This window comes from Thalassophryne amazonica, chromosome 20, assembly GCF_902500255.1.
Source record: "Thalassophryne amazonica chromosome 20, fThaAma1.1, whole genome shotgun sequence".
Classification (NCBI taxonomy): Eukaryota; Metazoa; Chordata; class Actinopteri; order Batrachoidiformes; family Batrachoididae; genus Thalassophryne; species Thalassophryne amazonica.
In genome coordinates this window covers 30,144,516-30,162,634 of record NC_047122.1, presented here as the reverse complement: position 1 = coordinate 30,162,634, position 18,119 = coordinate 30,144,516, and the positions used below count along the sequence as shown (strand labels likewise).

At 41.7% G+C, this 18,119-nt stretch overlaps 1 pseudogene; it reads left to right on the top strand.

Annotated features, from left to right (window-relative positions):
• The window catches only part of LOC117501490, a 32,876-nt pseudogene extending 19,353 nt beyond the window's left edge, over positions 1-13,523 (top strand).
• Positions 13,524-18,119: the final 4,596 nt, after the last annotated feature.

Here is an 18,119-nt window from a genome sequence, read left to right as displayed (position 1 = left end):
ATTTTTAGGACCTCTGTGCAATCTGGTCTGAAAAGCTGTTTGTTTGTTTATTCAAGTAAGTAGATCATATTATTTTGGCTCATCAGTTCCACTTAGTGCAGCATTGCATAGTACAACTAGGACACTCAGTGTAATACTTTTTGTATGATGTTTTAGTGGTATGTGTTTGTGGTTGTTATTATGTAGAAAATAAATCTTTAAAATGTCTTCAAAAGTGGACATTTGCTCTAAGTGGACATTTGTGGGGTAGGGAGAGAGCTTTCATCCCTTCACCCCTCTGGCTATGCACCCGTACTGTCTCTGTTCCAATAAAGAAAACAGACACAATAAGAAGGAACAATCTGTGTGGAAATTGCTACCTGATTGGTAAGAAGGGCATATCACATGTGTCATACATCAAAATGGGCTTGGTGTGCATTTTAAGTAAAGAAGGGCTAAATATGTTTTTGAACCTTGCTTCAATGCAGCAATGATTGTGATGCAGCATCAGCACTGAGTGTATGAAACAGAGTGAGACTGATGTGCGCTGTTGATGATCTATGTGCCGCACGTTGGCCATTGACCAAAGCCCTGACCTTGCAGAAAATTACTCTCTGGTTAAGTTGTAGGACTTTGCATTTGTTCAGTTACAAACAACTGATGTTCAACACGCTGTGTTAATCTCTTTTCCACCTGACAGAGCCTCGCATAAACAAGCCTCCTGTTGCTGTAGTTTCCCCACAGTTCCAGGAGATCTCATTGCCAATCAGTTCTACAGTAATAGACGGCAGCCGTAAGTTGTCCACAAAACGAACACACACGTGTGACAGAAGTTTGAACGTCGGGAATCAATACGATACGGTGTTCTTTGATATTTTTCTGTTATTCATTGATCCTCTTTGTTGATCTGTTGTCAGAGAGTACTGATGATGACAAGGTGGTGTCTTGGCACTGGGAGGAGATTAAGGGCCCCCTGAGGGAGGAGAAAGTCTCTGCCGACACCCCCGTCCTTACCCTCACCAGTCTGGTGCCTGGGAACTACACATTCAGGTAGATCTGTACCTCACTTTTTAACCCATGTTTTCATATACATTTTTAGGCAAACAATTAAAAACTTATGAGATATTCTAATGGAGGCGGAAATCTCTGTGGACAATCCACTCAAGAATTTTAGGCTGCTTCGTGTTGAAAATGTTACAGCATGCGAGTTAAATGGATGATATTTATTGTAGAGTGTAAACTTTTAAATTTAATAGATTTCTCCCACTGTTTTTTGGTGAGTTTGATGATGAAATGAGCTTATCATCTTCTTGCCTCCGTAGGCTCACCGTGGTGGATTCAGATGGAGCCAAAGCCTCAGCCCTGGCTATCCTGTCTGTTAACAAAGCAAAGGACTACCGGCCTGTGGCTAATGCTGGTCCAATCCAGGTCTGTTAAAACCCATGGAAGTAAACACTACCAGTAAACACTACCTTGATGGCGGATGCAAAAAATGATTTGCACAGAGGGTGCAAGTCCCATTTGTGGCATGTCTGAGCACACATTGCAGCAGGAAATACTGGTGCGAAGCCACGTGCTGGATGCACGAGGGTTTGATTTACCGTGTTCATTTGGCACAGCCATGTTATACTTTGAACATGAAATCAGCCAGAGAAGCACCTGTCTGTCTCTTTAAATTGGAGTGCACCGGGTGCACAGCTCTGCGGTATCAACAAGAAAGTAGATGCAAGTGAAAGGGTTTCTCTCACAAAGGATTAGTACTAGTTTATTAGAGCACACAGCACTGTACTTTAGACGTTTTTGGTTATTTAATGTGACAAGACTTTCTGGTGATAGACTACAGTGCATCCGGAAAGTATTCACAGTGCTTCATGTTTTCCACATTTTGTTATGTTACAGCCTTATTCCAAAATGGATGAAATTAACTTTTTTGCTCAAAATTCTACACACAATACCCTTCAGCTGCTCCCTTGTTTGCACTCGGGGTTGCCATAGCAAATCCCTTGTGGATCTGCATGTTGAATTGGACAAGCTTTATGCCCGATGCCCTTCCTGACGCAACTTCACATTACATAGAGGGGAGGTGATGGTCTAGTGGTTAAGGCGTTGGGCTTGAGTCCAGAAGATCAAATCCCCGCCTGACTGGAAAATCACTAAGGGCCCTTGGGCAAGGCCTTTAATCCCCTATTGCTCCCGGTGTGTAGTGAGTATCTTGTGTGGCAGCAAACTGACATTGGGGGGAATGTGAGGCATTTTTGTAAAGCGCTTTGAGTGTCTGATGCAGATGAAAAATCGCTATATAAATGCAGTCCATTTACCATTTAAAAAAACAAAAAAAACCTAAGAAATCACATGTATATAAGTATTCACAGCCTTTATCATGAAGCTCAAAATTGAGCTCTGGTGCATCCTGTTTCCACTGATCATCCTTGAGATGTTTCTACAGCTTAATTGGAGTCCACCAGGTGTAAATTCAGTTGATTGGACATGATTTTTGAAAAGCACACACCTGTCTACATAGAAGATCCCATAGCTGACAGTGCATGTCAGAGCACAAACCAAGTATGAAGTCAAAGAAATTGTCTGTAGACCTCCGACATAGTATTGTCTCAAGGCACAAATCTGGGGAAGGGTGCAGAAACAGTTCTGCTGCTTTGAAGGTCCCAATGAGCACAGTGGCCTCCATCATCCATAAATGGAAGACGTTTGGATCCACCAGGGCTGTTCCTAGAGCTGGCCGCCCATCTAAACTGAGCGATTGGCAAAGGAGGGCCTTAGTCAGGGAGGTGACCAAGAACCTGATGGTCACTCTGTCGGCGCTCCAGCATTCTTCTGTGGAGAGAGGAGAAAATTCCAGAAGAACAACCATCTCTGCAGCAAACCACCAACTGGGCCTGTATGGTAGAGTGGCCAGACTGTAGCCACTCCTTATTGCACATGGCAGCCCATCTGGAGTTTACCAAAAGGCACCTGAGGGACTTTCAGACCATGAGAAACAAAATTCTCTGGTCTGATTAGACCAAGATTGAACTCTTTAACATGAATCCCAGGCATCATGTTTGGAGGAAACCAGGCACCATCCCTACAGTGAATCATGGTGGTGGCAGCATCATGCTGTGGGGATGTTTTTCAGCATCAGGAACTGGGAGACTAGAGAGGTTTAAGGGAAAGCTGAATGCAGCAATGTACAGAAGCATCTTGGATGAAAACCTGCTCCAGAGCGTTCTTGACCTCAGACTGGGGTGAAGGTTCATCTGGCAGCAGGACAATTGTCCTGCCAAGATATCAAAGGAATGGCTTCAGGACAACTCTGTGAATGTTCTTGAGTGGTCCAGTCAGAGCCCAGACCTGGATTCGATTAAACATCTCTGGAGAGATCTGAAAATGGTCGTGCACTGACCCTCCCCATCAAACCTGATGGAGCTTGAGAGGTGCTACAAAGAGGAATGGACAAAACTGCCCAAAGATAGTTGCGCCAAGCTTGTGACGTCATATTCAAGAAGACTTGAGGCTGTAATTGCTGCCAAAGGTGCATCAACAAAGCAATGAACAAAGGGTGTGACTACTTTTGTACATGTGATTTCTTAGTATTTTATTTTTAATGAATTTGCAAAAAAAATTAAAAAAAAAAACTTTTTTCACATCATTATGGGGTGTTGTGAGTAGAATTTTGAGGAGAAAAAAAATGAACTTACTCTATTTTGGAATAAGGCTGTAACATAACAGAATGTGAAAAAGTGAAGCACTGTGAATACTTTCTGGATCCACTACATATCAGTGTTTAATCACCACCTCATTTTAGACAAACGTACCCACATGAGTGCAAGATTTGATTGGTTGGTGTAAAAATGCTCTGTAGGGTGCCAGTTAGAAGATAGAGCCCCAGGTCTCATAACATCTGTTTGTCATTTGTCAATAAACCCAAAAGTGAAAATGCACATAAATACAATGTTATCTTTCCCTCTGTTTTTAACATGTTTATATTTTATGTAACATTTGAACATCAAGGTCATCACCTTGCCACGCAACTCCATCACTCTGTATGGCAACCAGAGTACAGATGACCATGATTCGCTGGCCTATGAGTGGTCTCTCAGTCCTGAAAGCAAAGACAAGGTGGTGGAAATGCAGGTGAGACACTGGAGAGCTGCAGGCTTCATTCATGTTCACTCTGGATACCAGGTTACTTCTGATTCAGACACGCAACTCTGCCATGATTTTATTGTGTGTTTCTTCAGGGTGTGAGAACACCTATCCTGCAGCTGTCTGCAATGCAGGAAGGCGACTACACCTTCCTGCTGACTGTGACAGACTCAGCTGGACAGCAAGACACGGCCAAGGTCATGGTCATTGTGCGTCCAGGTAAACGCCAGGAATCAAAAATGATTCTGCATTCAGTTTTACTGTAAAAAGCCAGTTACTCAGCAAGAGAAGACATTAAATAGGGATGAGGGAAAAGACAATTGTGTCGCATAACTGACTATGTTCAGAAGAGTAATCTGGTGAAGAAACTCCAATAAATCATCAAAAAGCCCAAATTGAGTGTCTGATAAGTGAAATCCAGTGTTATTTCAACAAAGGGCAGTGCACATGGCAGTGCTGACATCAGTGTTGAGCTCTTCAGACTTTGTTGTGTTTGCGTGTGGTGAACGATTAAACAGTGAAGGAGCACTGACTTGGAATAAGACATGGCATATATCTCAAGTTTCATTTAGCAGGAAGGTCAAGGCAAAAAACATCTGGTTGTCCATGCTGTAACTTTTAAACTAATTGACCTTTGACCTTGATTCGTCATGTGCCACAGGTTATGACCTGACCTTGTTTTTTTGTGTGTGTGTGTGTTGCAAGAACAGCAGTCTAATTTTTTTTATCCAGTGAACGCAATACGCTTCTATACGTAACAGTCAAAAAGGTCATGAAGACACAAAGCACTTTTCCTGTCTCCAGAACTTTTGTTGTGTGTTTTGCATATCTGTAGGTTGCTAAAGTCATGGTCACTGTCAATAATTCAGCATTAAAAGCTTAAATATCAAGGGCAAGGTTGGGGAAAAAAATGGCAAAACCTGTTAGTGTCCGTTGATTAAAATAAGGTGATATCTGGTTGCAAAAGAATTTTTTTTTTTTTTTTTTTTTTTTTTCCTTCCCCAAACATTTTCAAACGTTTGTACAGTGTTTGAGGGATAATGTGCTGGAATAAATTACCATTCAATTCCACCAGGTGCTGCTGTGTAGCATGACAGCTACATTGAGTCTGTCAGAGCTGGCAGTCGCCATTCTAGATTTCAGGCACATTTCAGGCACACCCTAGAAGTGGCTCTCTGCTCACATCTGCAGAAAATGCATGCAAAGTCTATCTTTAGAGGACAACTTCCTCTAGTACACATGTGCAGTGTGACCGGCCAATCAGAGAGTGCTTTCCACATGATTCGTTTCATCCTGTCTCATCACTATAATGTATTTTTAACAACAAAAACACAGCCGCCAGTTTTTGATCCATGGTGTTCAGATCTGGACCTTTACTGTATGAATTTTGTAAACTACAGCACAATAGTCAAAGATTTAAAACACAGCACAAAAAGAAAAAAATCATAGGCTACTCCGTTGTTGTAGAAGCACTGACTTGAAGGGAAAGTGACCAAAACAACGAAGGAAACAAATGTTTTGCTTCTGAATTGCTGCAGCACAACCACTCAAATCCGCAGTGTGCACGTGACCGGTTAAAGCTGCTGGTGCAATCAAGAGGTTAGCCTGCATCGACTTGTCTTCATCCTGGTTTTGTGCCTGTTGTTCAGAAAACAATAAACCACCTGTAGCAGACGCGGCCGGAGAAAGAGCTGACGCTGCCAGTCGATCGAACCACGCTGGATGGCAGCAAGAGCAGCGATGACCAGAAGATAGCCACCTACCGCTGGAAACAGACCAAGTCAGTGAGACACGGGTGTCAAGAACACACACACACACATTAGTGTTGTCAGTTTGTGATCATAAAAGCTGGATTATGTGTTCAAGGATTCAGTGCAGTTATAATACAGCTGGATATTGGCAAAGAAAATTTTGAAATAATTTGTGGGGAAGACATTTTGGTCAAGTGTGTGGTGTGTTTCACCATCAGGGGTCCCGATGGTGTGAAGATAGAGAATGCCGACAGTGCTGTTGCCACAGTTACGGGTCTAGAGGTCGGCACATATGAGTTCACACTGACTGTTACTGATGAGAGGAAGCTGGAGAGTTCCGACACCGTCACTGTCATCGTCCGAGAAGGTTGGAGCACTTTACTGTCTGAGACAAGACTACAAAAAAGACCTGCAGTACACGGACATATCAAGACAGAAAGCCAACATGCATTTAAAATAATAAATAAATACACAAGTTAGGAGATCAGTGCATGCTGACAGTGAGTTTTATACCCCCCATTCATTCATCTTCTGCTTATCATTTGCTGCTTTTTATAAAATTTTATTTGGTATTTATTTAACGAAGCTCCATATTGTGACGCATATTGGTATAGGCCTGTCACAATGGTAGTTGTAACTGTTTGGCAGTTGTTTTCGAACAATCTATTGTCCCAGAAATTATTGAGATAAATATTATTGCCATTTTAAGACATAACGATAACATACATACACCCATTCAGAAAATGGAATTACATTGTGGAAATATATGTAAATATACAAACTGCACTTAATTTAAAAAAGGGGGTGGGGCTTTAAACAGTCACATAATGGCCCCTTCACATTTATGCTACATTTACGCATAGGCAAGACGCATTACGAATGTCATATTTGCGTCATTCTTGGCACATTCCTACATTCTTAACGTTACTTAATGCATCTGAATAGGTTTCTTAATAGTGCGTGTTGGTGCATGTTTTTGGCTGTCAAAAAATCTTCCACAGATGTCACGCATCACCCTCACTTCGCCTCATGTCGTGGCGGTCACAACTGAGTGTGTTGATCCGTCTTGATTAGTGGTGATCCTTAATAGAGCGTGACAGCGTCTTCTCTGATGTGTGCACAGTTAAACCCTGCTGCACCGCATTCACTTTCTTTGCTGCAGTATGCTGAAGGAGGACAGTGACGCCAAGTCAGCTAAAAGTTTTGTTCCAATGCTCATCAGCACAGTCCTGCAGTGGTTCCACCTGCTGCTGCTGCTGTTTGGGAAAACAAGCGAGAAGAGAGCCGCGTGGAGCCAATCAGGCTCTCTCCGTCTCCTCCTCCTCTCTGCGCTACTCCATGGCACAGAGCCCAACTAAGCATGCAGTCACAAAGTTCTTCTGTGGATTAATCTGTATTTTGAGGAGCAACTGGAGCAATCTGAATTGTTCAGCAACTGACGATTGGATGAATATGGGGGTGAGACAGAACTTAACGATGTGCTCTTACGTGCAACAGCGCAGACCATTATTCTGACTGATAATTCTCCAGCAACATATACCATTAATCATAACGTGTGGTAACAGGTTGCAGCAGTCTTCAGACACTGACGCCTCTGCCCCCGAATCATCACATTCGTGATCAGTGGCCAAGAATCTATACTCATGGCGTTCATGACTTGCCATCGTTATGTGTAAATGCAGCATAATGGATTCTACTTACTCGGTTTAAACCCAAAAGATTCGGGACAGTGGTGGAGTTGGATAATGCAGCTTTGGAACAAAGTCTATTTGGAATTATTTGTTTCGAACTCTCTGGTTGAATTATGCAGCTGATTTTTCTTTTTTTTGGGGGGGGGAGGGTGAACTGTCTCTTAGCATGGACAAACATGTGAGCTTCACTTTACCTGCTTCACTGTTGCTCTGTGTGCACACATGGCGGTGGAGCTGCCCGAGTCCCACTCACGGTGACAGAGAGAAATGAGACGACTGCAGCATGATCAGAAATGACAGCAAAGCACATCTCCATGAATTTTTAGTTTTATTCTTTCTGTTCATTCGGCTTACGCAAAAAACATGTTATATGTTATGTTATATTATGACATGTTCTGGTGCTGTTCTCAAGTCTTATAATTGTATCGCAGCCCCGCCCTGCTGTTTATTCTGGCATCATATTGGAAAATATCTTGTGTTAAAAACAGAACAGGCCATGTCCATGTGTCATAAAACGAGCCGATATTCTAATTATGTGCCCTACTTCTGTGTCTGTTTTCCATCAGAAGTAGATCAGCCACCGGTGGCTCGTGTCATGTCCGGACCATCTGTCTCTCTGCCTATCAGGACTGTGTATCTCGATGGATCTCACTCAACGGATGACAAAGGTGGACTCAGCTACCTGTGGACCAGAGACGACAACAGCCCGGCTGCTGGGGTGAGACTGGTATCTTGACCCATGGACATGAGAAATGTGACTAAATACTGTTCTTCAAAGCAAAGCCTCAACACAAACACACTATTGTGAAGCAGATCAGGATGTACAGAGTTTGTATCCAGCAGTGTGTTCAAACACAATCCCTTTATCTCGATGAAACTCTTCTCATTCTAGACTAGACCGGCTTGAATGATTTCCTGTCCTATAATTTGTCTAGTTATTTCTGAACAACCTTTCAAACAACTAACCAGCAAACACATGGACGTGGAACACATTAACTCCCTTCCTGATACAATTCGACATATTTCCAACAATCTGTTCTGTCCTATTAGGATGTCCTGAACAACTCTGACCACCAGGCAGTGCTGTTTCTCGGAAACCTGGTTGCAGGGAAATACAGCTTCACCCTGACTGTGACTGACAGTAAGGGACAGAGCAGCACGGACAGGGCACAGTGGAGGTCAAACCAGGTAACATGAACATACACAAACCCTCTCACAGCAGAATGTTGACCACATCAGTGTGCAGCATACGGCGCGCAGATGCACAAAGCTGGGTGCTAATCCGTCCTCTTGTGGCTTTGGCTTCGTTCCCAGATTTTAGTTAAATGGATCCAGCAGTCAGCCTGTCTGTTTTTGTTCTCTCTCGGTTCCCTTATTTTTTATTTCTTTCTCCATCAGATGTGTGGGAGCGAGACCTGGTGGAGCTGGTGCTGGAGGTCTCTGTAACCCAGTAACCCAACGTCAGCGCGATATGCTGCTGCGCCAGGTTTGGGGTGTTGCTGGGCTGTGCTCGACAGCGACATCATTGTGCGAGAGTCAGTGCCTTTAATGAACACAGGTGAGTTCATTCTTAGTTTTAAAATTGATCTTTTCTGAAGAATAATATCTCTGTCGATCTTCCATTTATTGACATTGGAAGTTTAAAGCAATTATAACTGAAAAGACATCATATTTGGCATATCTGAAAGCATCATTATTCTCTCTTCTTCTGCAGAGTACTCGGTTGGTCTTCTTGGTGTCCGGCGGTCCAGGGCACCCTCCTCTGTCTGGCCACAATGTTGCACTTGTTCTTAGCAACAAACTCCACAAACAAAAGAATGACTTTCTCATCTACAAGACACAAAGGGTGGACACAGTCAGTGAGTCCATTATGATTTATAGCACATGGGACACAACAATCAAGAATGAGATTTTAACAGGATAAAGTGATACGCGCGCACACACACACACAGTGAAATTGGTCCACGCACCTCAGAGGAGTATTGGAATGAAAACACACAAATGTTTCTAAATTATGATATAATGATTTTATAGAAATTAAACATTGCAAGAATGAATTTTTTTTTTGTTCTGTATTTTTACATCACAGTGGATAACATGAGCAGTTTTAACCTTTTAGTCAAATAAAATGACTACATTGAAGCTATCTGAGTTTTGAAAATTGAAATGGTCATTACAGTATTATTGGACATGTAAGACTCATTGAGTAACATGAATATAATTGATAGATTAACAGTGAAAATCATGAGTTTCAAATTAAAAATGTGCGTAGAAGTATAATGTTGACGCTTTAGTCTAAGAAGTAATAGACTCTTCTGGCATATTAATGTTTTTTTTTTGTAGTTCTTATCCAAATCTGTCTCGATTCCTCTCCAGTCTGTCAGCAAACTGCTCCGGCCACGGCGAGTGTGACGCATTTACGCGACGCTGTATCTGCCACCCTTTCTGGATGGAGAACTTCATCAGATCTCACTTTGGAGATGCAGAAGCAACTGTGGTAAGATAAAGTGGACTTTCACCATTTGTTCATTTGACTGCCATGTTTGATTTCCTCATGCATTCAGGCCTATAAAAGTAACATTGTTGACCCTGTCAAAAGTTCAACTTATATGGCTGCAACATATTGCATCCAAGAGTTATTCCACAATACTGTTTTCCGTCCCTTCTTTTTCTTCAGAGTGGAGTGTACTCTACGTGACTATAGCGTCCTTTGTGATTGTTTGTTGCCATAGGCCACAGTGTTTGGGGGTTGGTGTGGTTGCTGCCACCGGTTGAGCGTGATTTCAAATATAGCAAATATTTAATAATACTTTTTTTCTGTATATATATATATATATATATATATATATATATATATATATATTTAACCAGGTTAGTCCCATTGAGATTGAGATCTCTTTTGCAAGGGAGATCTGGACAATTATAAACATTCCAATTCACCTAAGCTGCATGTCTTTAAATAACTGTTTTTTCACAGGGAGATAATGTTGCCTTTTGTGTGTGTGTGCATGTGTGATGGTTAACTGGGCTACAGCTAACAATTTCCAAAAAAAACCTTTGATTAATCAGTTTGTTGTTTTTTTAAGGCTATTGATATTTTCTGATTAGCTGTTAATCCTTTCGTTAATTTACCAGTAAATCTTAACCATTAATTCTACCAGTAACGTTTCAACTTTGTAAAATAATTACCGTTTGTTTAAATGCAATATATTCTTTTAATCAAACGTATAAAGGATATAAAATGCCAGGGGGTGGGGGGGATTATTTCATATAAGGGGAATTTTGCAAACACTTTTGCCGTCTTCGGGAAGACACTAAAACACAGAAATGTGAACTACTCTTTCATATGGTGAAATTAAACAATATTTTCAATATCAATTAATCTGTTGATTATTTTCCATATTAATCCATTACTTGTTGGGTCATAAAATGTCAGAAGATGCTGGAAATATGTTGATTAACGTTTCCCAAAGCCCAAGATGATGTCCTCAGATGTCTTGTTTGTCCAAAGATATTCAGTTTACTGTGAGATACAGAAACCAGAAAAATTTACATTTAAGACTGAAATAAAAAAAAGGACTCAGAATGATTAATAGATTACCAAAATAGTTATCATTTAATTGTTGCAGTGCTATTTTTTTAAACAGTATATTTTAGGCCTTGGTGGATTTATCCTAATACAACCCCTGGCAAAAATTATGGAATCACCGGCGTTGGAGGATGTTCATTCAGTTGTTTAATTTTGTTAAAAAAGCAGATCACAGACATGACACAAAACTAAAGTCATTTCAAATGGCAACTTTCTGGCTTTAAGAAACACTATAAGAAATCAAGAAAAAAGATTGTGGCAGTCAGTAACGGTTACTTTTTTAGACCAAGCAGAGGAAAAAAATATGGAATCACTCAATTCTGAGGAAAAAATTATGGAATCACCCTGTAAATTTTCATCCCCAAAACTAACACCTCATCATATCAGATCTGCTCGTTAGTCTGCATCTAAAAAGGATAGGTGAACACACCTTGGAGAAGCTGTTGCACCAAGTGGACTGACTTAATCATGGCTCCAACACGAGAGATTGCAATTGAAACAAAGGAGAGGATTATCAAACTCTTAAAAGAGTAGAATCATCACGCAATGTTGCAAAAGATGTTGGTTGTTCACAGTCCAGCTGTGTCTAAACTGCTGGACCAAATACAAACAACATGGGAAGGTTGTTAAAGGCCACATACTGGTAGACCAAGGAAGACTCATTGCGTCAAGACAGAAAACTTAAAGCATATGTACTCAAAAATCGAAAAATGTACAACAAAACAAATGAGGAACGAATGGGAGTAACTGGAGGTCAACCGAACTGTAAGAAACCGGCCTAAAGGAAATGGGATTTACAACAGAATAAAACTAAACGAAAGGCATCCTTAACACCTAAACAGAAAAAACAAGGTTACAATGGCTAAGGAAAAGCAATTGTGGACTGTGGATGACTGGATGAAAGTCCTATTCAGTGATGAATCTCAAATCTGCATTGGGCAAGGTGATGATGCTGGAACTTTTGTTTGGTCCTTTCCAATGAGATTTATAAAGATGACTGCCTGAAGAGACATGTAAATTTCCACAGTCATTGATGATAGGGGCTGCATGTCAGGTAAAGGCACTGGGGAGATGGCCTGTCATTACATCATCAAATAAATGCACAAGTTTATGTTGATTATTTTGGACAATTGAAAAGGATGGTTTGGGGATGATAAATCATTTTTCAAGATGATAATGCATCTTGCCATAGAGCAAAAACTGCAAAAACCTTCCTTGCAAAAGACACATATGGGTCAATGTCATGGCATAGGGTCAATGTCAATGAGCAGATTGATTGATGCAGGGTGTAATTTGGGGGATGAAAATTTCAGGGTGATTCCATAATTTTTTCCTCAGAATGGAGTGATTCCATATTTTTTTCCTCTGCTTGGTCTAAAAAAGTAACCGTTGCTGACTGCCACAATCTTTTTTTCTTGATTTCTTATAGTGTTTCTTAAAGCCAGAAAGTTGCCATTTGAAATGACTTTAGTTTTGTGTCATGTCTGTGATCTGCTTTTTTTCTACAAAATTAAACAACTGAATGAACATCCTCTGAGGCCGGTGATTCCATAATTTTTGCCTGGGGTTGTAAGTGCTATTGTAGTTATTGTATTCTTTAGCCTGTAATGTGTACTACAGGAGACATTTTTATCCATAAATCCATGAAACTGTTGGATTTCAAGATTTCGTTCTGTCAAACATTTAACACAAGACCAACTAAAGATGCTGGATGTTTTTGTCTTTGCTGGTAGACGTAAGAGCAAAGTGCGCAGAAGCAAAAGCCGCTACAAGATGCTCGAAGCTGATGAGCAAGATGGTGTGACGCTACAACTGCAGAGATTGGGTGAGGTGTGCACGTCACCAGCAGAACCAGTTCTCCTTCCTCTTACATCTTTAAAAAAATAATAATTAAGAAGTGTTATGCATTAGCAGCCGTTGTTGCATCGGGTCTTCTCACACACAAGCGCACACACACCACACCAAAACGACCGTGAAGATAGCCTTCAGAACTTTCTGCTGTAGTAATAGGCAATAAAGACGTATCCTAGAACACAAATGCCACACGTTAATGCCAAAGCTGAAAAATGTAGGAAGAAGTAATCACCAAAAAAGAAGAACCTAGTCCAAATTTTAATAAGGCGATAAAGCGTATCCTAGAACACGAAGCCAACACGTTATGCCAAGCTGAAAAAATGTAGGAAGAAGTAATCACCAAAAAAGAAGAACCTAGTCCAAATTTTAGGGCTACATGTAACATCTTGTTCAATTCACTGCACACGTGTCATTCCTCTTGTTGTGCTGTTTATCCTTCCACCAGCCCGTTTGAAGTCGGTGCCTGTCCCATCCTCTTCTGCTCTCATGCACTCGGACTCTGACCCTGGACAGTGAAGACGGCCTGCTGGGGTGCCGTGGACAGACCGGAGCTGTGGGCATCTCCTAGCGGCCCCAGAAACGGGCTCCCTGAGGATGGCCAGGTGCCAGCACGGAGCAAAAAGCAAAGAGACGAGCTGCTATAACAAGGATGAAGGGGGAGGATACCCCCCCGCCCACTGAACATCTCCACCAGAACTGCACTGTTTGTTTCTCACAGTCTGACTTTGACCCTCTCCACACCAACCTCTTCCTCTCACCCACAAGGAGTTGTGTTTTGACACCTAGATTTAGGAATACTGAAGGCAAACCCATGCTGGAAAAAACGTAATTACCACTGGCACAGGGAAAAACACTATAACCTGACGTTTCCCTGCTCCCACACTGAGCCAAACGAAGGACAATAGATGGGGAGTGGGGGGGGCAATATTTCTGGCAGATTCTGGGAGACCACTGTGTTTGGGGATAGATGCCCGCAGGAGGACATAAAGAATGTGCTGATACAGTAACCCTGTCATAAACGGACATGCTGGGGAGAGACGAATGTACTGAGAGAGCGCAGAACATGAAAACCAGCAAGCTCACGGACATTAAACCCATTCTCTCTCAATCACACACACACACCACACACGAGCTTCAATCCACTGCCATCAAACCATGCCACTTTAACCACCATTTACTGCTCTGACGACACTTATTATGGATGTTTATGAAGGAATATGCAGCCAAAAAAAGCATGAGTGACCCATATCGGGTGTGTGTGGTGTGTGTGAGGCATAGTGGGTTTCTGTGGTTGCTGTGCCAAAGGTCTTTCATCAGAGCAGTTTCTGTCATTTCATCTCCATGTTACCCCCACAGTCGATCACTGATTGTTGCTGGTTCTGGTGATCACATGCAGAAAATTTTATTTTTTAACTCCTATTGATTTGTGTAGTGGTGGACTAATCACTGGCGCACATGAACTGTATATGCTGTTATGACAGCAGGTAGAACTTTCCAAAAACATGAACAGGCACATTATTTTTCCTTTCACTTTCCTCAATATTCATCATGTAATGAGCGCTTTAAAACCATGACTCCATCTTTTACTTTTTTCTGGAATTAGCCTCATTTGGGCTTGTTTTAACTAATTTAAAAAAGTAAAACAAAAAAAAAAAGTCTTGCTGGTTGCGATGCTTGCATACAGACTGCAGAGTGGTCGTGATGAGAATGTATTCCAGCAAATGTGAAAGCAGCTTCCGGACCCACCTCACTAACCTCACTTTGATTTCACTTATTTTTAAAAGTTAGAATTCCTTCAAAAAAAAAAAAATTGATGTCTTTGTGTTGGTGGCGGCAAACGCGATCGGTTTAATTGTAAAGTGGGGGAGGCCGTTTAATCTTGCTCTCTCCTTTTGGCCATATTGTTTAACTAGGTAATAGTACCGTGGGCATGAAGATATTAAGTACGTCAAGCTGACATTTCACCAAAATGATATTGACCTTCATCCAATGATTGACCTTTGCTGGACCTTGCCAATGCAATCCTGGAATCCAAAAAACAGACAAACTTTACTCAAATTATAGTATGATTTGGAAGTTACAAATTGGTATGATAAATGAGAGAATAAAAAAAAAAACTGGACAGCAAATCCTGCTCAAGTGTAACTGATTAAGAGATGATGATGCAGCTGCAGGAAGATACAGTAGGATGAGGTTGGTGGAGACTTTCTGGGCAGAAATGCATGAAAGACTTTTTTTTTTAAGGTGTAGGACCTTTCAATTTTTACATAAGTTTGTTGAAATCTAGTTACTGTAACTGTGGTATATTGCAAAACTTCTGCTAATTTTCTTGTATTTATTTTAGGGAGGTTCCATACAGTGAGTTCGCTCAGTGAGATCTTGCAGTCATATGAAGGGGAATAGAACATGCATGTTTCAAAGTTTTCATTCAACTGTATGTAAAATGTTCGCTTCTCTGCTGACTCATTATAGCAATCAGGTAAAAATGTTATAACTAATGTGCACCTTGATAACTGACAGAGCAGATCTGTGTGTCGTCTTACCTGTCTAGCAGATATCCAGCAAAACTTTTTTTTAAACCCTAAGTGGCTTGTTAGTAGCTCTATCTTCTGCTTTGTTTCTGCTTCAATAGCGCACCTTCCCTCGCACTTGAAGGTCAACCACATTTCTTCAGTGCCATGATTCTGACCCTTACCAGGTTTGCTGTATGAAGGTTTGAAAAGCCCTCTGCCTTCCTCCTGTGCTCCTGCTTCACCACAGAAAGGGTGTCATGGCATCTTACTGCTGTATTTTGTCCCATGTGGATCAAAATTCTAAACTGTTTCCAGACAAGGCGAAGTTTGAGCATATTGGTGAAATAAAATTGTAAATCCTTTGACTGTGAATGAACAAAATTCATAATAGTGCAGAAAAAAATCTTTCTGCCTCGAAAGGGACTACACCTTTAAACCTAACGCTACAATGTAACATCAAGCAGTCTGATTGCTTTGCATGCCAAATATGAAACTTGCTTATTAGTCAGTTTGTGATGAAGTCACTTTTTATTTTGCTGTTGATTGTTCAAACGGTACGTTATGCTCAGTCTGGACTCTGTGTGAAATGAGCAGTCTGTTTTGAATCTTTTTTTTTTTTTTACAGTTATTGTGAAGTCATCTCATGCTGATGTCAGTACTGTTGCACTAGTCAACCCCCCCCCCCCCCCCCAAAAAAATGTTGAGTTGAAGACCTGACACCACCCCACCCCGTTATATACTCCAATTTTACACTCTTGTTACAACTGATGATTCCGAATGTCTGTTTTTCTGTTACAAGTTAAAGAAACCCCAGTTAATTTTGGAATCCATTCTGATGGTGTACACTGTGAAGAAGTGACAACTACTGAATGAAGGAATAAACATTTTAGTTATGACTACCTTCTTCTGAGGACAGAGCTAATGCAACTAGATGATCTGTAAATTCTAATAAAATGGTTAATTTTGTTCATTTTCTGAGAAATTGTCTGTCATTTACTTACCAACTTTTAAAAAATTGTTCCTGTTTTTGCACATTTTAATATTGATATATCATTATGACTCGGTGTCTAATAATTGGCTTCCTTTGTGAAAACGGTGGTACTGAATTGTGACTCAGTATTTTACAATTAGGAAAATTTCTCTTTTTTTTAACTTAGAATTCCATACTCAGTCTCAAAAAATGTGAGGTGGTAAATAATAATTACTTACTGTAGTATCTCAGTTGTACGAGACTGGTCTAATTCAGATTTAGCATTTTGTAAATATGACTCATCTCAAAATTAGGAATTTTCTTACCACTAACTTAGTGTCACTATCTTGTAACCATGTAATGTTTGAAACATTTATATAATTTTGTACTATATCTTTTAGCCTGATCCCATCAGATCTCAGAAGCTACACAGTGCAGCACCTGGTTAGTACTTGGATGGGAGACCTCTTCGGAACACCAGCGGCTCTGTGTGTGTTTCTCCAGGTAAAACTGGAGTTGCATCAGGAAGGGCATCCAGCATAAAACTTGTACCCCAAACAAACGGGAGCAGCTGAAATGACAAAACAGTATATTTTAATTATAGTGGTTCTGTGTCTTATCCATGCATTTTCTTCCCTTCATCCGTATACTACTGATAACCTGCTGTTTAACCTATGGTGATGGATATTGTGATGTATTATAGGTTTGATGTTCCAGGTGTATATTTGGTAACTGACACTTATATGACACTTATGTGTTGGTAGTGTCGTTATTTTCTTATCAATCAATTCACTTCATCTGAGGTCAGGCAGCGGGGGCAGCAGCTCAAGCAAAGCCGCCCAGACATCCTGATGCACGCACACACCTCCCCCAGCTCCTCCAGGGGAACCCCGAGGCGTTCCCAAGCCAGATGCGAGACGTAGTCCCTCCAGCATGTCCTGGGTCTTCCCTGGGGCCTCCTCCCTATGGGACATGCCCGGAACACCTCTTCCAGTGAGGTGTCCAGGGGCATCCGAAAAAGATGCCTGAGCCACCTCAGCTGCTCCTTTCGACGTGGAGGAGCAGCGGCTCGACTCCGAGTTCCTGAGTGACCAAGCTCCTCACCCTATCTCCCCCTCGAACTGCCACTTTATCATGGTGGGGGGTTTGCGTACCCGGATGATCCTAGGACAGGGGTGGGCAACTTGTTCCAGAAAGCGCCAAGAGTGTGCCGGTTTTCTTTGTAGCCACTGATTCCGCCAGGTGAGTTCACTGATTACTGATTCCATCTGCTCAAACTGATATTAATCAATGAAATCACCTGGCGGAGTCAGTGGCTTGCAAAGAAAACCGTACCCTCTTGGCCCTTTGGAACAGTTGCCCACTCCTTTCCTAGGAGCTATGCTGTCGGGGGCTTCGTGCCCCTGGTAGGGTCTCCCATGGCAAAGAGGTCCTACGGGACGGGTCAGACTAAGGGGCAGTCCAGAAGCTCCCATGACCAGTATAATATCAAGGACTTAGACGTTATCCTGTACGGCAGAGCTGGGGCCCCACCCTGGAGCCAGGCCTGGGGTTGGGCTCGCACATGACGCTTGGTGGTCGGGGCCTTAGCTCACAGGGCATGGCCGGGACCCAGCCCCGAAGAGCGAC